We start from the raw sequence: 22,134 nt of genomic DNA, 5'->3' as shown, positions 1-22,134 counted from the left end.
AGTCTGTCTTTAGAGGGCTAATAGTTGCTTCAGAGCTGGAGGAGAATGTGGGAATGAAAGCCGACATTGTCATTCCAGCAAACGGTCTTGTTGGAGCTATTTCATGGTTTGTTAAAAACACAACAGCTGTTTACAGTTTGTGTGCATCTCCTGCACCCCACAGACGTGGTGTTGGTGGGAGCCTTTCTGTCCTGTGATCAGCACAGAAGGACTGATGAGCTTCTCATGTCGTATTCTCAGAACCTGAGAAACAGCTTGGGTTTCTTCTTCCTAATACCTCTGGCATGGACTCGTGTTTGCTGGTTGGGAGATGTGTCGGATCAGGTTTCTGCCTTGGCAGAGAAAAGCCATGAGGAAAATGCCCAAGTGGGTTTGGCGGGGCAGCCAGTCGCTGTGAAGGGACACGTTCTGTTGTTCCCACTGTTGGAAGGTTGAGGAACTGTGATGGAAGCAGGGAGTGAGGCCACTCCTCTTTAAGCAAGTGTTCTGTCTCCCTCTCATGGAAGGGAATAGCATGGCTTTGCCATTTGTGTGAGCACAGGAACAGAACAAGCAAAAATGATTTGCTAAAATCAATAATTCTCATGTCATCTTAATGCATCTAAAATATTTAAAGGAAATATGTTTAAAAGCTATTATTACGGTTTACATCTACTGCAAGTTTTAAATAATGAATTTGAGAAATGCTCCTGGAAAAGAAGGGTGGTTCTCATAACCAGGAGGCAAGTCTGGGAACGCAGCGGGCTACAGGTCAGGAAAGGGCAACTGGAAAGGTGACATCCATCACCCGCTGCCAGCGGCGGGTGCCGGGGATCTGCCTCCGCTAGCAGTACTTATTCTTCTGGAGGGAAAGCCTTCTAAACAAGGCTGTGAATTGGTTTTCATGCTCGCATTGACAGATTGGGAAAGCAGTTTGTTCTACCAAATTTAACAATGATATATCATTATCACAACTTTGGGGGAAATCTATAAAATCAATAAGTTTGTAGCCTGAACAGGATTTGTATCGCTTGCTTGCTGTGCTGGTGTCAAAGCGTGAGCATATGGATTGAGTCACAGCCTGAGATCAATGGAATTTGTGGACAGTAAGCTCAATAACAAGCCCTTCTGAAAAGAAATAGATGTAAAAAGCAAATTTACTAGAGTATAAAAAAAAAAAAGCTAATATCTTTTCCGTGCTGGCTGTAAAGTGCTGTTTGGCTGCCGTTGGCTGCTGGTACTTTGAAAGCTGTCTGGGGTATGTGCTCGCAATGCTGAGTGCTGCTCCCCGCTCCCACTGCTTCCATGCGTCGCATGTACAGTTGGATGCTTCTGTTTGTAGGGCTTGTATTAGGAAACTCGCCAAGAATAGGAGGAGGGGGGAAAAATAGCCCTTTATATTGTAAACTGAATAAAGAATAAAAACAGTCAGTGTGTCTGCTGGGGAAAGACCATGGTGGCTTTATTTACTTTGTACTGGCAGGGCTTGCTAATGGAGAAAAATAAAAAGGCATAATTAAATAGTTTAATGAATTCGCAGCTCTTTTGTTTGAGTGGGGCTGGGAATGCATGTTCCAGAGGGCCTCACAAAGAGCTCGGCTGGTAGTGAGTTAAAAGTAGGAAATCAGTCCTTTGAAGGCATTTTTATACTTCATTATCCCAGCATGTAAAATGACTTGTACTAAACGATTGAGGATTTTTTTTTTCACTCTCTCTCTTTCTCTCTTCTTTTTCTAAACAAAGGAGAGCATCAGGGCGGCAGGAGCATAATTCCCCTCAGTGTCCTAGAGCCAATAGATCAGCTTGTCAGCAAATTGGTGGGCCTGTACTTATGTTTCAGTAAAATATAGGGCTCTGGGAAACTGTAGTGAACAACGAAACCACAAGCCAACCACCACAGAAACACACACGCTCTAAGAGATCCTGGGGGAACGGGGATGATAACACCTCCCTTTTCACCTCAGTACTTTGCAGTAGGCAGATACTCACTTTTAAGCGGGTTTTTGTGTGTGTGTATGTGCAGTAAAAAGAATAATGTTACATTTTTTCCTAGAGGTTTTTTATTTCTTTGTTGTTATGGATGAGTGAAGCGGGATCAGTGAGGGTGGATTCCCTTCCTAACGGAATGCCAAGTGATTTTAATGCAGGGATTTTAATGGGTCCTCCTCAAGTAGTGTGCACATTGGGTGATCATGAAGGTGGAAGGATGGCCTGTCCTGCAGAGACAGGGACAGCTGGCACCGTGCCAGGCAGGGACTGGCTTGGCCCCACATCCCTGATGTTCTAGTGTGTGCCCTCTACTACACATCTGCCTTTGACTCTGGCTTTTCAGAGCTTGGTCTTCAGTCTCGACATCTGCAGCATCCCTGGGTTATTCTGTCCTCAGGGTGTGGAAGGGTAGAGGGTCCATCTCACACCACTCTCGTGGGAATCAACTTTGAGTTGTTGTTGTTGTGCTGGTGTTAATGGTGTGATCCCACTGCACTGTAGGGACACCTCAAGTTTCCTGGGGCTCAACCTAATGAATTAATTTCATAAAAAGAGAGAGTATGTTGCAGTGCTGAGTAAGAATATGGGCAATTCCTATTAAACAAGATAGCAGTGGGAAACTAAACCTTATTTTAATTTAGGAGTGTTCGGATCACACCACTCTGCTGTGCATTGGAGGTGTGTTTGGCAGAGTCTTTTTGACTTACTCTTAGATCAGAGACTTATCTTCTATGTCTTTGCACCTTGTAGAAGTGGATGTGGCACTTTGGGCCATGGCTTAGTGGTGGCCTTGGCGCTGCTGCATTACTGGTTGGACTTGAGGAGCTTGGAAGCCTTTTCTAACCTAAATGAACTATTTTATGATTAGTAGATTTTATGATTGTGGCCATTTCTGGTATGGACAGAACAAGGAGGTTGTTTCATGCATTGGAGGAGAAACCCTTTGAGAATAAATACCTTTACAACCAAATGAAGGTTTTGCCGCTGCCATCCTTGGGCACAGCCACCGGCTCTGATGTCACCTGGCAGCTGGAGCTGGTCACACTGTGTGTGTGAGCCAGCTGCAAGCAGCAGGGAGCTTCCCTCCAGGACCTCACCTGGCCCATGGACGGGCATTTACAAAGCATTCCCTGGATTTTACAGCTCGAGTTTGCTTATAAACAACACTAACTGTTTGTTTCTTGTTAAAATTTACCTCGTAAACAAATTTTACTGCCTTAGTTCCAGGCAATAATTGTTTAATCCCGACTTTCTCATCCCCGTAACACGGTGACTGTAAAGCTGTGGTTGGCGCTTTATAGAATTTCCCTGTGCTCTCTGCAGTGGACGTGGTGCCACGTGCTGCTCACAGGGATGTTTTGTGCCCCCACGCAGGGGGACCGTCCCCCTGCCCCTGAGGAGGCTCTCAGTGGGAATGGCATCGACCAGCTGCAGTGCTCTGCTCTGCCTGGAAAGAATTAAAACAGGGGAAATATCAAAAGAAGCTCAAAAGTCCAGAATGAAAGCAGCCTCCTGTTTCTGAAGTTTACCTTTCTGAGGTACCACTGAAGCTGTACCGTTATTTACAGCCCGTGGCTGTCTCTCGTCCTTCTTGCTGAGTAGCAGGGAAATGCCGTGGAAGTGACTGCTTATATTGATTAGCAAGACAAGAGAGAGTTAGAGACCCTCAGCACTGCCACTTACAGTGGGCAGGAAACCCAAATTGACCAGTAATAAAGTGTTTGAGGTTGTACGAGGCGGCTCCTGGGGAAAGGCCTTCTCGGAGTGGGGATGCTGGGGGTGGAAAGCTGTCAATTCCCTGGGTTTGATGAGGACTAAGTGAAGGGGCTCTTAAAGGAAGCGTGCCGGGCTGGGCTCCCTCTGCAAAAGTGTTTTTGCAAAGTTGGAAGGAGAGATGTTCTTGGACCCATAAGTAAGCACTGCCACCAGCAAAGCGTGCAAGCTTGGGCTTGGTTTTTCTCTCCTTGTTGTGGCCTCTGCTTGCAGACAGGAGCGAAGTGAAAACATTGTCAGTCCCCCACATCGCAGTAGTGTAAAAAACTCCAATCCTTGCTACCATACAGAGCGAGGCTGTGAAAGGAACACAGAAGGCCAAGCCAAAACTGCTTGGGCCATCACAGGCCAGAAGAGCTGCGAGGTTTGAGCTCAGTGAGCAGTTGAAAGCTAAGAATAATCAGTGACAGTGAAAGTCTTGTGACAATTATTGGGAATTATTCAGACCTGAAACATGGATAATTATATAAATGGAATCTTTTTATCAAGTGCAAACTATCCTAGTGCAGAAGGTGGGTGTCAGATGTAAGAGACCACCTGCAGATTGCCATGAATGAGTATAAAAATACAGCAGAGCATGTTGTGATAAAATCAGAGAGGCCAAGTGATCAAGTAAGAAACAAGATGTATTAAAATAGCAAAAATAACTTTACTAGAGAACAGTAGGAATGGGGAAATAAAAACTGTGTAGGTTCACCATTCAGTGGAGAGCAAAGAGCATTTTGAGACAACCAAATTTTCTGTATCCTCTTCTCCTGAAGGTGGCCCATAGGACAGCAATTATTAATTAATGCCATTGCCAAACGGGTGAGATCTGAGTCCTGAAGAGAGAAGCAGGTTAAGGTGTCCAAGACACCTGCTGTCAGAACCATTGCTTTCAAAACTCATTAAAAGAACATTCAGAGCCAAAGTAAACTCAGACCTAGCAGTGGTTTGTTTTGAAAACTTGTGCAGGGAAGGTGAAATCCTGGAAGACAGTGCAGTGTCCGAAGTTTAGACAGGAATTGTAGACCAGTCAGGTAGCCTCCAGTTTCTACAAAAACTCTGGAAAAAATAACCAAACTATCTGTGAGCACTTGGAAGATGACAAGGGAATGAACAACAAACATGGACTTGCAGAAAAAATATTTTGTTGGCAACACAACAACTTGTAGAGCAGCATAACAGGTGTGGGCAGGGAGGGAGCAATCTCTGCCATGGATCGTGAATTTAGGGAGAGTTTTGACATGCCTCACATGACTTTAGGCCTAAGCAAGTTGAGGGAGTTTGGTTGAGATGAGTGTAGGTGTTCAATGGGCTGAAGGATCATTTTTAGGACAAACTTATCACTGTCAGAATGGAAGGAGGTATGACCTGAGGCTTGGCTGGGGTCTGCCTGACCCTGGCTCACTGCAGTGTTTGCTTTAATGAGCTGAATCACAAAGTAGGAAATATATTTACCGAACTTTCAGACATCAGAAAGCTGAGCTAGTGAGTACATTCAGTGATAGGAGCACAACTCAAAGCAATCTGACAGGTGGGGGTGATGGCTTGGCAAAAAATGAATTAAATTCTGCGGGGACAACGCCAAGATCTTCTAAGGGAAAGTTTGGGATTTGCACAAAAAATGTAATGTGTTAATAGTAATAGTTTCTTGGCCACCTGCCCTGACGGTGGATTCAAATCTCATGTCATCCTTCTGCTGTAAGAACTGAAATTATTTCTACCTCTGTCCCTCCAGTCTAGTTTTGTTTGTTCATTTAAGAGTAAAGTCTAACATCTTCCACAAATCCCCTCGAGATCCTTAAATCCGTGTGTTGCATGAAGCCATTCAGTTAGAGACAGTCAACAACACTTCCTTATTATTAATTTGTTACAGGCAAAATTCCATCTCTGTTTTTATGATGTTTGTGGTACTGTGGACGTTCCCTCTTTTCCCCTTCACTGCCCCCCAAAAGCTCACTTCAGCAGTATGAACTGAACCATGCTCGGAGTGTTATTAAGTAATATTCCTTATTACAAAAAGCACAGGGCTCCCTTTAATGAGAGCCTTAATGCTCCCAGCTCATGTCACTGTCTGGGGAGCCCCTTTCCTTTGTCCATAATGAGGAGCTCCTCATTTGCACTGTCCCTGAATTTATGGAGGGATAGGGAAAAAAACTTCGATTTATTACATCTTAAATGAACTGCTCCCAAAGCAAAAACAAAGAGGGCAGTAAACTGGTGCCTCTGCACTATATAGTTTGATTTTTATGGAGCTGTATTGTGATGTTGTGCCTCACCTAAGCAGGGTGAGCATGGGCTATAATTACCTCTTGTGAACCCCATTTTCTGATAACCTCCCTGGCCTCTCCCTCTTCAGGGTGTTGAATCTGTCAGTTAGGGGATTTTATTTGTTCTCACTGATGGAGCTGGATGTGGTTAGAAGCAATGAAGCTCATTTGATATCTCATTTACCTGAAAAAATGGGGCTTGCTCCCTGAGTTTGAAACAGAAAAAGCATTCCTGTTCTATGGGTTTTACTCTGCTGTGCTTCTGCAATTCTTTCAGTTAATTCTCTCTCCTGATGTTCATCGTCACCTTCTCCTGCTCCAGCTGCACTATCAGTTCCCTTCTTTGGCAGATATTACTGCATTCTGTAAGAGTTAACTAAAAAGAAAACAGGCTTTAATTGATGAATCCCAGTTTTAGAAAAAAGGGCTTTAAGGTCAAAGCCTTCCTTTGTAGAGGGAATAGCCAGGCAGTAATAGCTGTGTTCCTGGGCTGAGATAAACCCACCGTCTCTTGTGCAGGATGAATTGACATAATGGTGCTATTCCTTGCTTTCCTGACTTAGGGAAAAATGTACTAATTCCCTAAAGTTTTATTACAATTTAACTTCTTTGCAGGAGTGTTTTGGATAAACACATAACTGTGTCTTTGATGTGATCAATTTAAAATAAAATTAGAGGTGTAAGAAGGTTTCATGACAGGGGTTTGGTTTGTTTTTCTTTTGACTTTGGCTCACCTCAGACTCCCTTGTATTCCGAAATATGAGCCACCTAAAACATATTTTTCATGTAGATAACAGCAATCTAGAACTGTCTGTCTAACCTGTGGCAAAAAGCAGAAATCAATAATAAATGATCCGCTGCCTTCCTGGTTTTGCCGTGTGTGTGAGTGTTTTCTCTGCAGTTCAAGGGTTATAGAAATTATAGTCGACAAATCCCAGCTACAAATAACACTTCTAGCATTTTGCATAAAGTCTTAAAACCTTTTTATTTATTTCCTTTCCTGCAAGAGTCAAGTAAGAGGCTTTTACACACCAAGGGAAGGTTTTTTTAGACTTAAACTTCAGAATATTTTCAATATCTGCAACATTATCTTTTGAATAATAATTACCTCTTATATTAAATTATAAGACAGCAGGATTCAGGATTAGATCTCTGCATATTATTCTAGTGAAGGAAATTATGACAGGGGTCATTTTTTAGAATTATGTAGGAGGGTAAAAGGTCCCAGGCAGCATTAGAAGGGAAGGCGTTTATAATTAAATTGTAATTTAGGCCTATGATTTATAGTTTTCTCAATGAAAAATTTGGTGCTGGAGAGAGATCCTAGGAGGAACTTTAGTGAGATACAACTTAATGAAATAATAAAAAGAAAAATGATTCTGGAGTAGACTGTATTGCAGTGGTCCCCGTTCGGATGCTGCAGTGGAGCTGCTGTGCTGTCACTGCTTCCCTTAGAAACCCTCTTTTCCAAGGAGCTTATTTCTAGGCAGTAAAGTGTGGTTTAGGCTGACACATGGCATGGAGGGTTTCAGATCAAGGTGATTTTCACAATATATACATATTTTTAACTCGTTTAGCTCATTAAAACTTAGGGAAGTGTTCTAAACTGTACAAGGTGTCAGTTCAGGACACAACGCTGGTTCTTTTTGTTGTTGTTAGTCATGAGATGCAAGAAAACTGTAAGCCTTGTTCTTCTTCATAATGTGTAAAGTCCATTAGAGTGTGGATGCTGGAAACCTGCTCAGAAATAGCACCCACTTATCTAGAAATAGCTAATTTCTACCTAATGTACAGAGTGGTTTGGAGTTCAGTATCACTCTGTAGAGCAGAATTAAAGAAGCAGCATTTTTATAGTAATTTTTAAAATTAACAGGCTAAACTCCTCCCTACCATGATGAAGAACGATTCTACTGGCAGGAAAGCATTAATACAGAAAGGTTAAGTGATTTGCCAAAGGCCATTGAGGCAGTGAGTGCCTGCTCTGACCCCAGGAGCCATCTCTGACCCGACTCGTCGGGCAGTAAAACTCTGCTGGACTGGTTTGCACGGTGGCCAACACTGAGGCTAGGAAGGACTAATTTTCATTAAAAATGACTTTAAGAAAAGGATCTAGGTTCAGACATTGCTTTCTAAACACCATTTGCTTTTGCAAACTCAGCAGTTGTTCCGACAAATTGTTTATTCGCTGGTCCAAGTTATAAAAATATCCTTTTTCTTTTCCCTGCAAATACTTGAATTTTGTGTGAAGCTGTAGAAAGTCAGTGGGCAAGTTTAGTGTGTGGGTTTCAAGATCTCCTCCTGGGTTTTACTACACTCAGATTAAGGCACTGTATCAAGCCTTCTGATACTTCCTTTTTTTGTATTAACTTTGAATGCAAGGAAGAACCTGATTAAAATAAAGGTACTTAAGCACTTTCTGAAATAAATGAAACTGTTGAAATTGTGTCTGGACAAAGCGTAACATTCTCCACGTCACAGAAAGATGGGAAGGAGGATGTGGCTTAAAAATACTATGTATGGAATGTGAAAAGGGAAGAAGAGAAGGATCCTGAATGAACGAAATTCTCTCGTGTTCCCCCTACCAGGGGGGTCACAGGAACTCACTGCATGTGCCACAAGGGGCTGTAAAGGGACAGGTGGGTGACGTGGGGGACACAAACCCTGAGGGGCTGAAGAGGCAGAGGAGCTGAGATGGGCAGTAACTGCTTTTCTAACCATTGATAATACTTGTATTTTAAACATTCACTTGAAAATTATCCAAATATCTGTTTATTTAACACAGTGCACAGAATCCTCCCAAATATCCAAATTTAATGAGAAAACAATCAGCCTTTTAAAGACTTTGTGTTCCCACAATTAATATTTAGGAATGTTAACAAATAATGTTGTATGTTGGGAAAAAAACAAAAGTCTTAATAGCACTGAATTATTCTGTGGCTTCTGTGTAAATAACGGATATTTCAGAATTTATCTAAATAAAGAAGTTATGTCACAGGCTCTAGAATTTCCATAAAACTATTTCTTGTTTCACTATGTCAAATTAAAAATAAAATGCAGGATAGCCTTTTTTTCTTTTCTTTTTCCAAACTAACCTAAAAAAAAAGTTTAAGAATGATACCTGAAAAAAAGGGATATTTCACCCTAAAGAGGAAAACAATTTATTTGCAGAAATTTTTTTTTTTCCCGTGTAATTTTGTGAACATTGCTCTCAGTAACTGTTGATTATGGAAACATTTGTTTGAAGTCCCAGCTTTCTCCTCTGTCCCTCCTGCCCTGGTCCCTGTCCCTGTTCCTGTCCCTGCAGCGCTCCCGGAGTCCAGGACTGACCTCTTTGTGTGGCAGCGCCGCGATCGCCCTCAGTGACCACAGCACGAAGGAACGGCCCCTTTGTTTAGGGAAAGTCACTTTGGTAATTAGAAATAGTGAGGGGTGTAACAAACACCCCAGAAAATGTGTTACAAGGTGCAAACGCGTCTTTTATTTACAGAGTGTCATTTCCTTCACGGCAAAGCCCCGGGTGAGTCTGTGCCCAGCCCCACGCTGACCAGGGGCCGTGAGGGGCTGTGAGGGGCCGTGAGGGTCCCTGACAGCCTGAGGGCTCCTGTGTCAGTTTGTGCTTCCCTTCCCTGGGCACCTCAGCCAGACGCTGTTGCCCTTCACTTTACTATTTACAACTGTACTTTTTACATTTTATTTTTTACCTGCTGCCACTGCTTACAAGGGGCTGAAGTGACAGGATGAGGGGAAATTGCTTTAAACTGAGAGTAGGTTTAGATAAGATATTGGGGAAGAAATGCTTCCCTGTGAGGGTGGTGGGGCCCCCCTGGCACAGGTTGCCCAGAGAAACTGTGGCCGCCCCATCCCTTGGAAGTGTCCAAGGTCAGGTTCGACAGGGCTTGGAGCAGCGTGGGACAGTGGAAGGTGTCCCTGCCCGTGGCAGGGGGTGGAATGAGATGAGCTTTAAGGTCCCTTCCAACCCAAACAATCTGGGATTCTATGATTTGTATTTTAACTCCCATGACTCCCACCACCACATGAGGCCATTCTGATGGCACTTTCCAGCTACTTTTGTCCCCTCAGCCCCAACCATGACGTTAATTAAGAGCACATGAACGTGGGACAGGTGAATCTGTGCCATTGTGGGCTCTACCTGGGCCCCGGCTCCGAGGGGGACCAGCCTGGCTCTGTCAGAGCCCTCAGGAAGGTTGGGGACAAAGGAGCACGAGGAGCAGTCCTGGTGCTGGGTGTCTCTGGGGGCCGTGGGAAGGCAGGTCCATCCTCATGGAGAACAGGGGGAACAGCAGAGCCCCAGGGTGTGCAGGGACAGAGCCACAGGGGTGTTTGGTGTAGCAAAGGGGGCGTTCACTGCTGTGAGGGCTCCCGTGTGAGTGGGAGAGGCTGGGACTGAGATAGTGCTGAGGAAGAGGAGCGTGTGCTCCATGATGAATCACGTAAATGCCTCTCCAGAACCCAGGATTTTTCCTGCCTGTGCCACCGGCTGCAGGCGGTGCTGGGCAGGTCACTGAGCCCTGGTGCTGAGCTGCTCCCACTGTCTGGGCACAGCCTGTGAGCGGGGGTGAAAAATCACTGCCGTGAAAACCATTCTAGGAACGTATTAAATGCTGTGAAATGCTGTGCTTCGAAGAAAAAAAATCAAGTCTTAGGTGGCTTAGAGTGGATACCCAAAATTAATAGACATATTTGACCTTAATCTGTCTTCCTGGACAAGTTTAATTATAGCAATTTCTTAACTTCAGCTCAAGCTCTGGTTTTAGAAATGTTAGTGTTCGTTGAATGTGTGGGGTTTTGTATTTAATATCACTGTGTTTTCTAAGGAAAAGCAGAAATCTACAAAAATTGACTGGAGTGGAATAACCCAGGACTTTGGAGATGCCCCAGATTAATTCCTAAATAAATTATTGTTTCTGAGATGAGCTCACATTGGGGGCAAGGAGAAGGAAATTAGAAATACTGTTCTAGAGCCAAACTTAAAAGGGAATTTTTTTTTTGAATTATTTTATTCCCTTTGTGATCACAGCCTGTCCTGGCAAGAATCTTTCAGTGTAAACCATTGGGTATGAGCTGATGATTAAAACCTGATGATCTACATGTTGATTTACACCAACTGGAGTTGGAGCTTTTTTTTTTTAGCCTTTATTTTTTTGTCTTCTCTAACTTAAACAAAGATGTAAAGGTTATGATATCACTGTGTAATTTGAAATATAAATATTTGAAAACGCAAAATGTGCTACCACACAGTCATATGTATGTAGTAGTAGTAGTACATCCTAATATGTACTATTAGTAGTATTAGTAATGTGGTTACTTCAGCCTTTTAGCTTTCTTTTCTGTGCCTCAGTCCTGCCAGCAGCATCCTGAAGGAGCTTTACTCTGCCCCTGAAGAGCTCCAGACACCATGACTTGCAAAACTGTACAGAACTAATGACTGATAGGAATGAAGGCTTTGGGTCAACCCTAGTTTTTCTTAGTTGTTGTATAAAAATGCATTTCTGATTTCCCAGAAATTTGGAAAGAAATGTTTTCTCTCTTACACGGTGGATACCATTTTAGCATGTTTTTTACTCTTTCTCTCTTTACGAGAAAAAAAGCTGAAAATGCAAAATTTTAGACACAAGCAGCAATTTTGCATCTCTGTATTCATAGATTTGACACCTTTCATATGAAATAATTTCAAGTTTTCTGTTAAAATTGAAAGAAACCACCAGTGCCTTAGATTGAAGCCTCTGAGAAAGCAGTTTTGAGCCATGCTGATGGCGTAGAAAAACTCCCGGGTTATATATAAAAAAAATTAAACTGTTTTCCTCTTTCTTTCTATGGGTCTGGTTTTGTGAGTGGGATTCTAACAGAGCAGAAGGACTCGTTGCTTGAGTGCACTTACTTTAGTTCCACATCTTCCCCAACTCCAGGAACTTGAACTTGTCATTATCAGCCCCAGAAGGTCAATGCATTACCCAGGGTAGCGGCTCTTTCATGTGGCCTTTCTGAGGAGGGAAAAAACAGCTTTTAATCTTGGCTTTTATAAAACACTGTGTGTACTGGATACATCCTAACTTGTCATTTCCTCGTGTGTTTTAGTGCTGGGGGAGATCTGGAGATGCTTTGTGATGCCACACAGATACACACGTCTGCAAAAGGCCTAATCTGAAGTGAATCTTCTATAAATAATAAACAACAAATAGGTTCCTTTTAGTTATATTAGCCCCAAAATAGGTCATGTACATTTGTTTTAAATGCAAACTTAACAATAAAGTAAATTCCCTAGGTGGAGAATTTGATGTGTTTGTGCAAATTTTCTGGACACAGTACAAAAAAAAGCCAACACCTATATTTTACCATTTAAAATATTTATACTTTGTCTCTTAAAGTCCTGTGTTTGAAATACTGTTTATAATAAACTCCCTATGAGAGAACTAAAGTCACAGGTAAACACTTACCATTTGTTACTTAAACACAAAGCAATCTCTCACTTTTGAAATAGAAGCTTAGTGTTTTCCATTGCTACCAGAAAAGTTGTCACCTTTGCCAGCTTCCTGCCTCCAAGTAATCTGACTTTTCACTTCGTGGTCCACATGGTCTTGGGGCTTCATGGGCCACTCAAGGAAAGTGGTGTAGGAGAGCGAGCCTTGTGTCCTTAGGCTTTGGCTCTCTGGGCCCTGTGCCTCCTCTGGAAATATTAATATGGTTTCCAAATTAAAAAAGGCTGCAAGGACTGCCCAGGCACTTCTGTTATTGCTCCCCCAAATATAAACCCGAATATGTTAAACTCTGTGGGTGATTGCAAGACAAAGGAAGGAATATCTGAGAAACAGGTAATTTATTGTGGTGGTTTGGAATTAAAATGGCTATGACACCTATTGTAATTTTCATACAATATCTGACTAATATAGCGGTGTTTGAGTTTTAATTGGCATCTTTAAGTGCTTCTGTAAGACAAATAATACATATAGGATGTCTCTCAGGAGAATCAGACAAAGGTAAAATGCTAAAAATTGTAGTGCCACATTTTCCAGCTCATGCTCTTCCATGGAGCGAGGCAGGATCTGAAGTTCTGTGCGTCACCCATTGTAACACACATAATTTCTCCGTCCCTATTCATTTTCATCCCTGAGATGCATTGTAAAAGTGTAAATCCATCACTAGATAATTTTCAGTTCCATTATTTACCAAAATGAATAGTTAAGCAAGTCATTGTTATTGGTGGGATGCTATTGTTATTTCGCGGAGATAGGGCCTGCCAAGGGCTTGAGTGATGTGCACTTGAGTGTTCTTTCAAGATCCTTGTACCTGTTTCATTTGGGAGGAGTTTCACTCATGTAAAATCAAACAGAAACAATTTTAGTAGCCTCTGAAAAGAGAAGAAGGGAAAATGGATATTAATGAACTATTTAATATTCTGCTGTGGCAGAGATGCAGTGATTTTGCTGTTGACACTTTTGCATGGAATTAAAGAGATCTGGTGGTTGTTTTACTCATCTGTCTTTGTTCCTGAAAGACTTTTCAGTGTCATCAGATTTGGTTTTGTAACCTGAGAGAGATTTTACAGACACGCAGACAAGAAAAAAAAGCGCTTCTTTTTCATGAAATTCATTGGTATTCAGAGCATGCCCCTTTGATGAATTAGAAATTTTGGCTAAAGCTTTAATGAGATTTTTATTTCCTGAACTTATGTTGGAAAATGTGTGAGCCGCACGATTCACAATTCTGAATAAAGGTGGGTTTAGTTTTTTTGTTCAAGAATATTTCTGGCTCATTATTGCTCAGTATTCTATTGATTTGTGAGTTGAGAAGTTCACGATGGAGGTGGAACAGTTTAGAGCTACAGATCTCTACTTTGTGACACAGGACGTTGTGGGGAGCAGAGCCTTTGGCTCGTGGATGCAGGAGGACCTGGGCAACCTCTAACAGAGGAATCTGCAGCAATAACTGTCTCCTGTTTTCTGTCCCTCACCTCTTTTAATTCCAGCATTAGTCAGTACATGGAGTTCCCTTGGAGTTTCCAGCTGCTGTTCCTGTGGTGGCACTGGCTTGTGCCTGAGACTGGTGTGTTCCAGGTCCTGAGCTGTGAACATAGACAAGCACATTCACATACTTGCTGCATAAATGGAACTAGATAACCATTTGTATTTATTTCACGTAGAATCTTTCATTGTGTGGCTGGTTGTTCCATGGCATGTGGACAAGTAATTTGGGAAGCTTTCTGGAAGCTGTCATTGAGTGGCCTTTGGTTTTATAACCTCCTTGTTTTCCAGTACTGTGCTACTCACAAGTATTCTCATGACTCAAACCCATTTGATTCATATGACTTGCCACATTTTGATACTTACCTGTGTCCAATGTGTTAAAAATAACAGGAATTTTCCAAGTTATCATTGTACCTTGTCCTTTAATTTACCTAAAATCAAAGTTTTTCGGGGTCACAACACATACAGAAATGTTTTGGTGTTGACTGAAAAGAAGATTGTATCAGTATAGAGGCTCAGCAGTTAGGGAAGACTTTTTGTTAGTCATATGGACAGGAAGAAATTCTGTTTGTTCACATCCAGCCCCAGCTAAATCTGTGGTTTTCACTTCTTTGTGCCAGCTACTTTCTGGATTTATCCTGAATGAGAAGGGGAATTACTGAATTAATGCCCAGGAAGGGAGTGTCCTGTGTTACATGCTGCTGTCCAGAAGTCCTTCATAAATGGTGAGTAAACCTCTTGCTTTGGATTTCCTCGCTGAATTTTTAGTATTATTTCAGTGAGGTTCAGGTCGAAGCTGTGGGTTTTCCAGCTCTCAGTCTGGAAGTGTGTGAGTTGTGGCTGCACTATGAGTTGAAGTCTTTGCTCACAGGATAGGAATCCTGTATTTTCAGAACTTAGCTCTCTATTTGAGCATTTAGGGGCTATTCCAGCAATAATTAATGTAGCAATAAATAAGATCTTTACAGTTTGATCCGCAGCAGTTGCAGCAGTCAGTGATGTGCCTGTGTGAATGGCCCCAGAATACAAAGGTGATCTCTGTCTGAACATGTTTTTGCAAGGACAAGCTTTGTGCCACACTTTCACACTGTCCTGGGAGAGAAATTTCTGAAAATAGGATATAAATGCAACTCTGTGTTTAGAAATATTGAAACACCTGTGTGCTAATGCTGGTTCCTTGCTGTGAGGTGTTGTTTCCAGGGTAAGTTTGCTGATGATGTCGCTGGTGTAATTTTATTCTGGTGTATTCAGAACCATGGTGCAATATTATTTGAGAGTATCAGATTTTTTTCCTGCATTATCCAGTGCTAAGTGTGCTTTGCTCCTCTGTCATCAGTGCTTTGCTTGCGCCTTGAATTTCGGCCAAAATAACTTGAATTGCAGCAGGGGTGGGAAAGAAGAAGGTGCTTGTAGACAGGTTTGTGGAATCACTGCAGCAAGTTTTAAATGATGTATGAAATGAAAAATACCTGTCTGATGCACAGGGCGAGCAGGGCCATTGATGTCTGTGAAATCGCTGCTGCAAGAGGCTATTTCAGAGAATCACAGGATGGTTGGGTTAGAGGGACCTTAAGAACCATCTCATTCCACCCCCCTGCCATGGACAGGGACACCTTCTGCTAGACCAGGTTACTCAAGTTCTTCTAATACTATTTCAGAAATGCCAACTTTTAATTTTTTATAAAACTCCTCTGCTGTATGTGAAAGACTGAACTCTTTCACAGCAACAAAAATTCATTAGAAAAATCTTTCAAGATGCTGCATCAATAAATATCCTAAGGCAGTTTTCTGGGTTTGTGTGTGTTTTTGAGCCCTGGGCAGCTTTACTTTACAGAACACTGTGTGGGTGTGACGGTGGTGGTGAGAATGCTTTGAACCGTTCTAAAGTGAGAATTTTAAAGGCTGAATGATGGGATTCAAGTTCAGGAGTTCCATGGTTTGAGAGGCAGAGTGATTTTAGGAACTGGAGTGGAGGTGAGAGAGAACCAAGAGTACAGGCTTTGTGGTACAGGGATGGATGGTTGACGCAGAGCAGGAACTCCAGAGGCAGGACATGCTCCAGTTTTCCATCTTGGTCACCCAGACTGTTTTCTTGCATTTGATGATGTGGCTCCTGTGGGGAAAAATTAAATTATTTCAGTGAAAACATTATCCTGGTTAGTTGAACATCTGCATTTCCTAGCAATCGAATCCAATACTTCTGTGTCAGTCTGAAAATGTAGTTCTGAAAGTTTATTTAAGGAATGTGTGCATAGCTAACTGCATACCTGTAAAATATACAGAATTATGCAGCATCATTCAGCAAGTTTCAGCTGTTTTTTCAGTTATTCCTTGGTGTAAAAAAACCAAGTAATTGCACCACTGAAGTACACAGATTACTGACTCTCTGGAAGACTTTTGTATTTTAGTTATAGATGTCCTAGCAGGGATCTCTCAAGTACAGGAATCACCTTTCAGCACCCTTTCTGCATAGTGCTTTGCATATATGATTCTCCAAGTCTCTTATCATAGGATTCTGTTGTGTTTTTAAATTGCTGGTGGTCAGGATTTTTTTACATTACTATGGAAAACAATAATGGAAGGGAAATAATTTTTATATTGTGCTATCAGATTTCTTAGAAAAGAGAAAATCGTGTCTGAAGAAATTGAGAACACTCATAAATCCTACTTCATTATTTATTTTATTTTTTTAGTATTTTCATGCTGTGTTTCTGCTTTCTAAAAGCATGTACTTCCTTCCAGCTCTGCTGTGCTGATCCAAGCAAGCTTTTCAGTGCTCAGTAAGAAAAAAGATGATAAGAGAACAGTGTATAGATGGCTTTTAAAGCCAGCAGCTGATTTGTTTGTTGTCATGATAGTCAGTATTGCCCTTTTCTTAGTTCCTCAATATTGTTTCCTTCATTCAGTATGTGGGGCTTCTGAATTGCCTGTCTGATCCATCTGCTGGAATTTCCCAGCTTCTGAGCCATCCTGCCAAGGCAGAAGTGCAAAAGCAATGGAGTGAACAGACCCCTAAATTCCCTCATGGTGGCTTGGACCAGCATTACCCGAGCTCTTTGTGCCCTGCTGTCTCCAGGTCTCCCAGCCCAGGATCACAGTCTGTGTCCATGGTGTCCCAGCCCACGTTTGGCTGGGGTGTGGCAGTGCCTGGGAGCTGGTTCCAGTGTCTGCTCTGTCCTTGGCTCAGAGGGAGCACTCGCAGAAGTGGCCACTGCTCGTGGTTTAGTGATGGGGGAGCAAGAGCTGCTCCTTCCTGAGCTTGATTCCTTCCATCTCTCCAGCTTTTCCCCTCCTTCCTGGTGCAGTGCTTTACAACTCCCGGTGTGATAACGCTCTTCTGCTCTGACCTGCCTCTTCCCCAGCTCCTTGGGTCATCCCCTGAAGGAGTTCTTGTTCCCAGAGTCCTGCAGGGAGCCCTCACATGAGTCGGAAGCCACCGCAGTCACCTCAGCTTCTCAGTAAACCTGGTGGTACAGTGGGATAAACCAGGACTGCAGCCAGAGAACATTTCTTTCTGGTTTTCTCTTTCATTCTCTATTTTTCAAGTTGTCTTGGGTCAAATTACTGAATGTCTTTTTGTCTTGGTTTCACTCTTTGTCTTAAAATGTTTTGAAATCTGTAGAGAGAAATCACTCTTTTAAAAGTATTGATTAGTGTTTCAGGTGTTTGTTAATGTGCTAAAAGGTGTTTTGTTCTTCTGAGGAAACTGCTCTTCATTCCAGGTTATAGTTGTCTTTTGGCCTTGAAGTTGAAAATGAGGGTGTTGCCTTTAAGGTCATCTACTGTAGGTAATATTTTTAATGTGTTAGTACAACTATTTAATATTACAAGATTAAATATTATAATATTATTATATAATATTGTAATATTATTAGACTTTGCCTTACTGGAAATGGATGGTTACAATGCATATACTCTGGAAAAAAAGAGAATAAGGGATACAGTGATAGTTGAGATAGTTGTGATAAAATAAGAACCAATGGCATGAATTAACCAGGTAATCAACTACTTTTTTACTAAAATTGTTTGACACAAAAGAGGGTTCTGCTTGGTTACTGAAAAGCATTTACTACTGAATCTGAAGTGCTTTTGACCAAATTTGTGTGTGGATATTAATCTCTGAAAAAGAATTCTCATTAAAAAGTGCTGCAAGCTCAATCCTTTCCTGAGTCCTGCAGAGACACTGGCACCGTCAGCCCGTGGAAAATAGTGTTTGCAGCAGACTGTTTATAAGAACTGTTGTGCAAATAAAAGAGTGTTTGTGTGCTGAAAATGTATTTATCAGGCTGTCTGGAAGTTACTCGTTCCTTAAAGTTCAACCTTTTTTTACACATCGTATTTGTAACTCTTCTATAAATGTCACCCATGGTTTACTGAAATGGGGCTGAAGACCCAGTACTGAGACGTGCTCTTAATGGAGAGAGAGTTCGGGATGTTAAACAGGGAGAATTGGATGGCTTTGAAGGAGTGATGAAAATAAGGTGCTGGTAAGAACAGCTCTGCTGCTGCTGCTGCTGCTGCTGCTGCTGCAAGTGTAGTGTTTTCTGATCGGGGGAGGGGGCACGGGCTGACACCAACACCATGTGCTCGAGGAAAAGCCAAGTGCAGCCCTCGGACATGCAAAGGGAAAGTAATTCCAGAGAGGTTTGCTGTTGTAACAGTAACTGGCAGGAGCTCATCTATTTACAGAGGAAAAATGTGAAATCAGGACTGTCTGTTGGGGAACAGTGCACGGGGGATCTCTAGATCCCATCATTACTCAGGGCTGGAACAATTAACACCGAGTCAGGACTTTGTTTTTCTTTAACAAGGAAAGGACTATGGGTCATTTCTCCTAATGATGCTCCTGAATGCATTTGAGATAAATGATTTGGTAATCTGACAAATAGGAACAATAACATGAAGTGTAAGATTACTTTTTTTTCCCTACTGAAATGTTTTAGAGCCACTGTGACACTGGTAGCAGGTGGAAGAAGAAAACAGTTCTTGAACTCTTTGCTAAATTGATATACTAATCAGAGTGCCTTTTCCAGAAAAGAAAGAAGAGCCCCATTTTGCCTGGACTCTATCTTTGCTATTTTCCTCTTTCAGAAATAGAAGATTAGGAGGTGTCTGCACCGATGTGATAAAACGTTCCCATGGAATTGTATTGTATTTTCGCCTTGAGTTGCCGGCGAAATGAAGTTGTTGGCTTTCAGTGCTGCTTTGTTTTTGACCCCTTTTTGTGAATTCTCCAAGGAAAGAAACATATTCCCATCTTTTATAGTAATCAAATTTATCTGGCATCTCTCAGCCTCTTGCATTACTTATGCTACAGTTGGCCAGCCTTGGGAAGGCTTTAGCGAGTTTATTTATTTATTGTTCTAAAGTGAAGGTTTTTGACTTGAGGTCCCCACATAGTCCATGGGGATTTGAAGAGAAAAAATGAAAGTGCTTTCTGCCATTATTTTGATATAGTTATTTTCTGTGAAACTGTTTCAAAAAAAGAAAAAAAACCAACAAAAAAACCCACACCACACAAAACCTAAACACCCCCCCCCCCCATGAGTCCAGAAACCCCACTGAGAAGAAAAAACTTGATTAACTTAGTTGTGTTGGAAATGTTCTCGTTCCATTGGGAGGAGGTTGGTGAGTCTGATGACGTTGCATCTGGGAGAATTTTGGCTTCATAATTGTCTGTGTGTGCTAATCAAATTTTTTAAACCTGTCTAATAGCTTTTAATGTCCCTGTGTTTGGTGAATTGCATCACAACCTGTAAATCCTGGCTCTGGGAGGGAGGGCTGTGAGACTAGAAAGGCCCTGAGATCTCCCACAAAAAACAAACACAGGTTGTACACGATGTCTTGAATGTTTAACTCATCTTTGGAATGTTTTTGAAGGTCTACCCCACAGTATTGACTGTTGCAATCCTGGGCAAAAAAAGGGAGCAACCTCTCTTTTAAAATACAAGGATCACTTAGAAAACAGGAAACAATAATAGGAAGTTAAAATGAAAATTGACTACTTTGTCTTTATCTGAGACCCCATTTCTTTTAGCAGAATGCCTGTTGACCCCATTCAACTTTGTCAACTTTCTTTTGTATCTTCTGTTTCTCTTGGTGTTTGTTCATCAATTTATTTCTGTGCTTGAAAAAACGAAAGGTTGATTATAAGGGAAGTCTGAGGTATCATCAATTATTTTGCTTTCAAATACGATTTATTTGACTAACAACCTTAAAAGCTTGGACTGATTTAATTTTATTTTATGCTCATGAAATCCACAGAAGGCTGACCTGTCTGCCTGCCTCATCTTCTGCTTTGTAAGTCTCACATGGTATTTCCCCTCTGATTCTTTGATCTTACAGAATTTTTCTTCAAGGAGTAAACAATGATAGTATGAAAATGTTCATATTACATTTTACATGTACATACCCGTGTAGAGGGATTTTTTATTGCAGGAGAAAAATCAAATCCTTGTCACCTAAACTGCTAATTATGTTTGATAAATGTATGGTATATATTTAATGCAAAGAGAATTTAGGAAATAATACACCTTGTGTAATTACAGCGACCGAGCTACTTCCATCAATCTAATTTTTCTGATTCAGGTTCATTTGCATTGCATTATTTTTATTAAATGAGCTTTCAGTGGAAGCCCTGCTCTCTGTCAAGAAGAAGAATCAAACGCTGCAATATTTCAGTGGGTGTAAATCCAGTTTGCACATCCCATGGCTCAGGCCCGGCTGCTCTGTCCCCACAGCCACCAACACTCCGGTCACTCCACAGGTGTGCAGGCTTCCAACTGGGAACACTCCTGGACAGAGCAAATGGATCAACTTCCCCTTAGCTTTGGGTGTCTCCTCATGTCCACAGGGCCCAATGGAACGACAGCACTTTCCCAGCTCTCTACAGGGCCGTAGGAGGATCCAGTGCCGCGGGGTGGGTTTTCCATTGGGACATTGGTTGGAGTTCCTCGCAGAGTGCTCTAGGGAGAACGGAGCTTCCTCCTGTAACTGGGCTGGGCTGGGTTCTCCTAACCCCATCCATCCTGGACTCGTGTTCTTTGACTCTTCTCCAAGTAGCATCAAATCCTGTTCTGAGCCATTTTAGTGTAAGAGTAATTGTTGCCCGATAGTGTTAAAGTAATTTGCCAAGTCAATAGGTAGGCTACTCCCTCTCTTACAGAGTGAAATAAAGGTGTGATGGGGAGAGGTGGGAAGTGAACAATAAGATCTGTTACAGGAGTGCAGAAGTGGAGTTGCTGTTAAAGGCTTGGGTGGCTCCGTTTGCTGTTGCAGGGATTTGTTGCATCATAGAGGTTGTGACTGGGAGAGAGAAGCAAACAGGGGCTCTGTTGCTCTCCTTGAAAATAAATCAGTTCATCTTCGTATCTGGAAATAACCTCTCCTGAAGGTCACCCTTAGTTACATCTCCCATATCTGTGTAGTAGGTCAACATCCTGCTTTACCCTGAATCAAAGAAATGTTGATCATAGAGCAAATTTATGGCTTTCCCTTGTCTGGGAATCAGTGCCGCTTCTCTCAGTTAAACAGCTTCTCCCACGGGACCCTTTTGGGAGAGTCCAGCAGGCAGGAGTGAAAACTTACTTTTTCAGAGTAGTCCTACTCAGTTACAGATTAATCTTGGGAGAGTTTCCTTTAAAGGTCCTTTAAAGGACACTGACTGCAGCTTTCGTTACTTCACAATAAGTGGGGAATATTCCTCATACCCTCGCTTGGTGTAAGGATTATTGTTAAGAAAGACTTTTTTTCCTCTTGAAATAACTGGGATTCAGTAAGTCCAATTCATTGGCAAGAAGTCTGTGAACTGACTGCAAACTGTTAAGTCTCGGGACTAGTTAAAAATAATTCATCAGGTGGTAATTCTGTGGAAAACAAACAAAAAAAGAATAAATAATTTCCATTAGTTTAATGGAAATAATGAGATAATGGCACAGTTTCTCTGGTGTGTTATAATTGCATAGTTTATTTGAAGAATGAAATACTAGGATACTATAAAGAACTCCATATGGTTACTACTACTGTAAACAATCATGTTTATTACAGTAATTTTTTTTTCAGGTCTAAATAGTCACCAGAAAGTGTTAAAACTCTTGCATGAGACACTTTTTTTTTTTTTTTAATCTTAAACCAATAATTTGCAGCTGAAGAGAAAATGT

The 22,134-nt window shown here is 41.8% G+C and overlaps 1 long non-coding RNA gene across 1 annotated transcript in view; it reads left to right on the top strand.

Moving 5' to 3' along the window:
* The window catches only part of LOC126637756 (uncharacterized), a 261,851-nt gene that overhangs the window by 62,616 nt on the left and 177,101 nt on the right, over positions 1-22,134 (top strand). The window contains exon 2 of the long non-coding RNA XR_007628424.1: positions 14,596-14,700. This is a non-coding gene — a long non-coding RNA (uncharacterized LOC126637756). The remainder of the gene's footprint in view (positions 1-14,595; positions 14,701-22,134) is intronic.

This window comes from Myiozetetes cayanensis, unplaced genomic scaffold, assembly GCF_022539395.1.
Source record: "Myiozetetes cayanensis isolate MyiCay16 unplaced genomic scaffold, myiCay2020 scf16, whole genome shotgun sequence".
In the NCBI taxonomy this organism is placed as follows: domain Eukaryota; kingdom Metazoa; phylum Chordata; class Aves; order Passeriformes; family Tyrannidae; genus Myiozetetes; species Myiozetetes cayanensis.
Note: the sequence above shows the minus strand (reverse complement) of the source record. Positions and strands in the feature narration are given on the sequence as shown.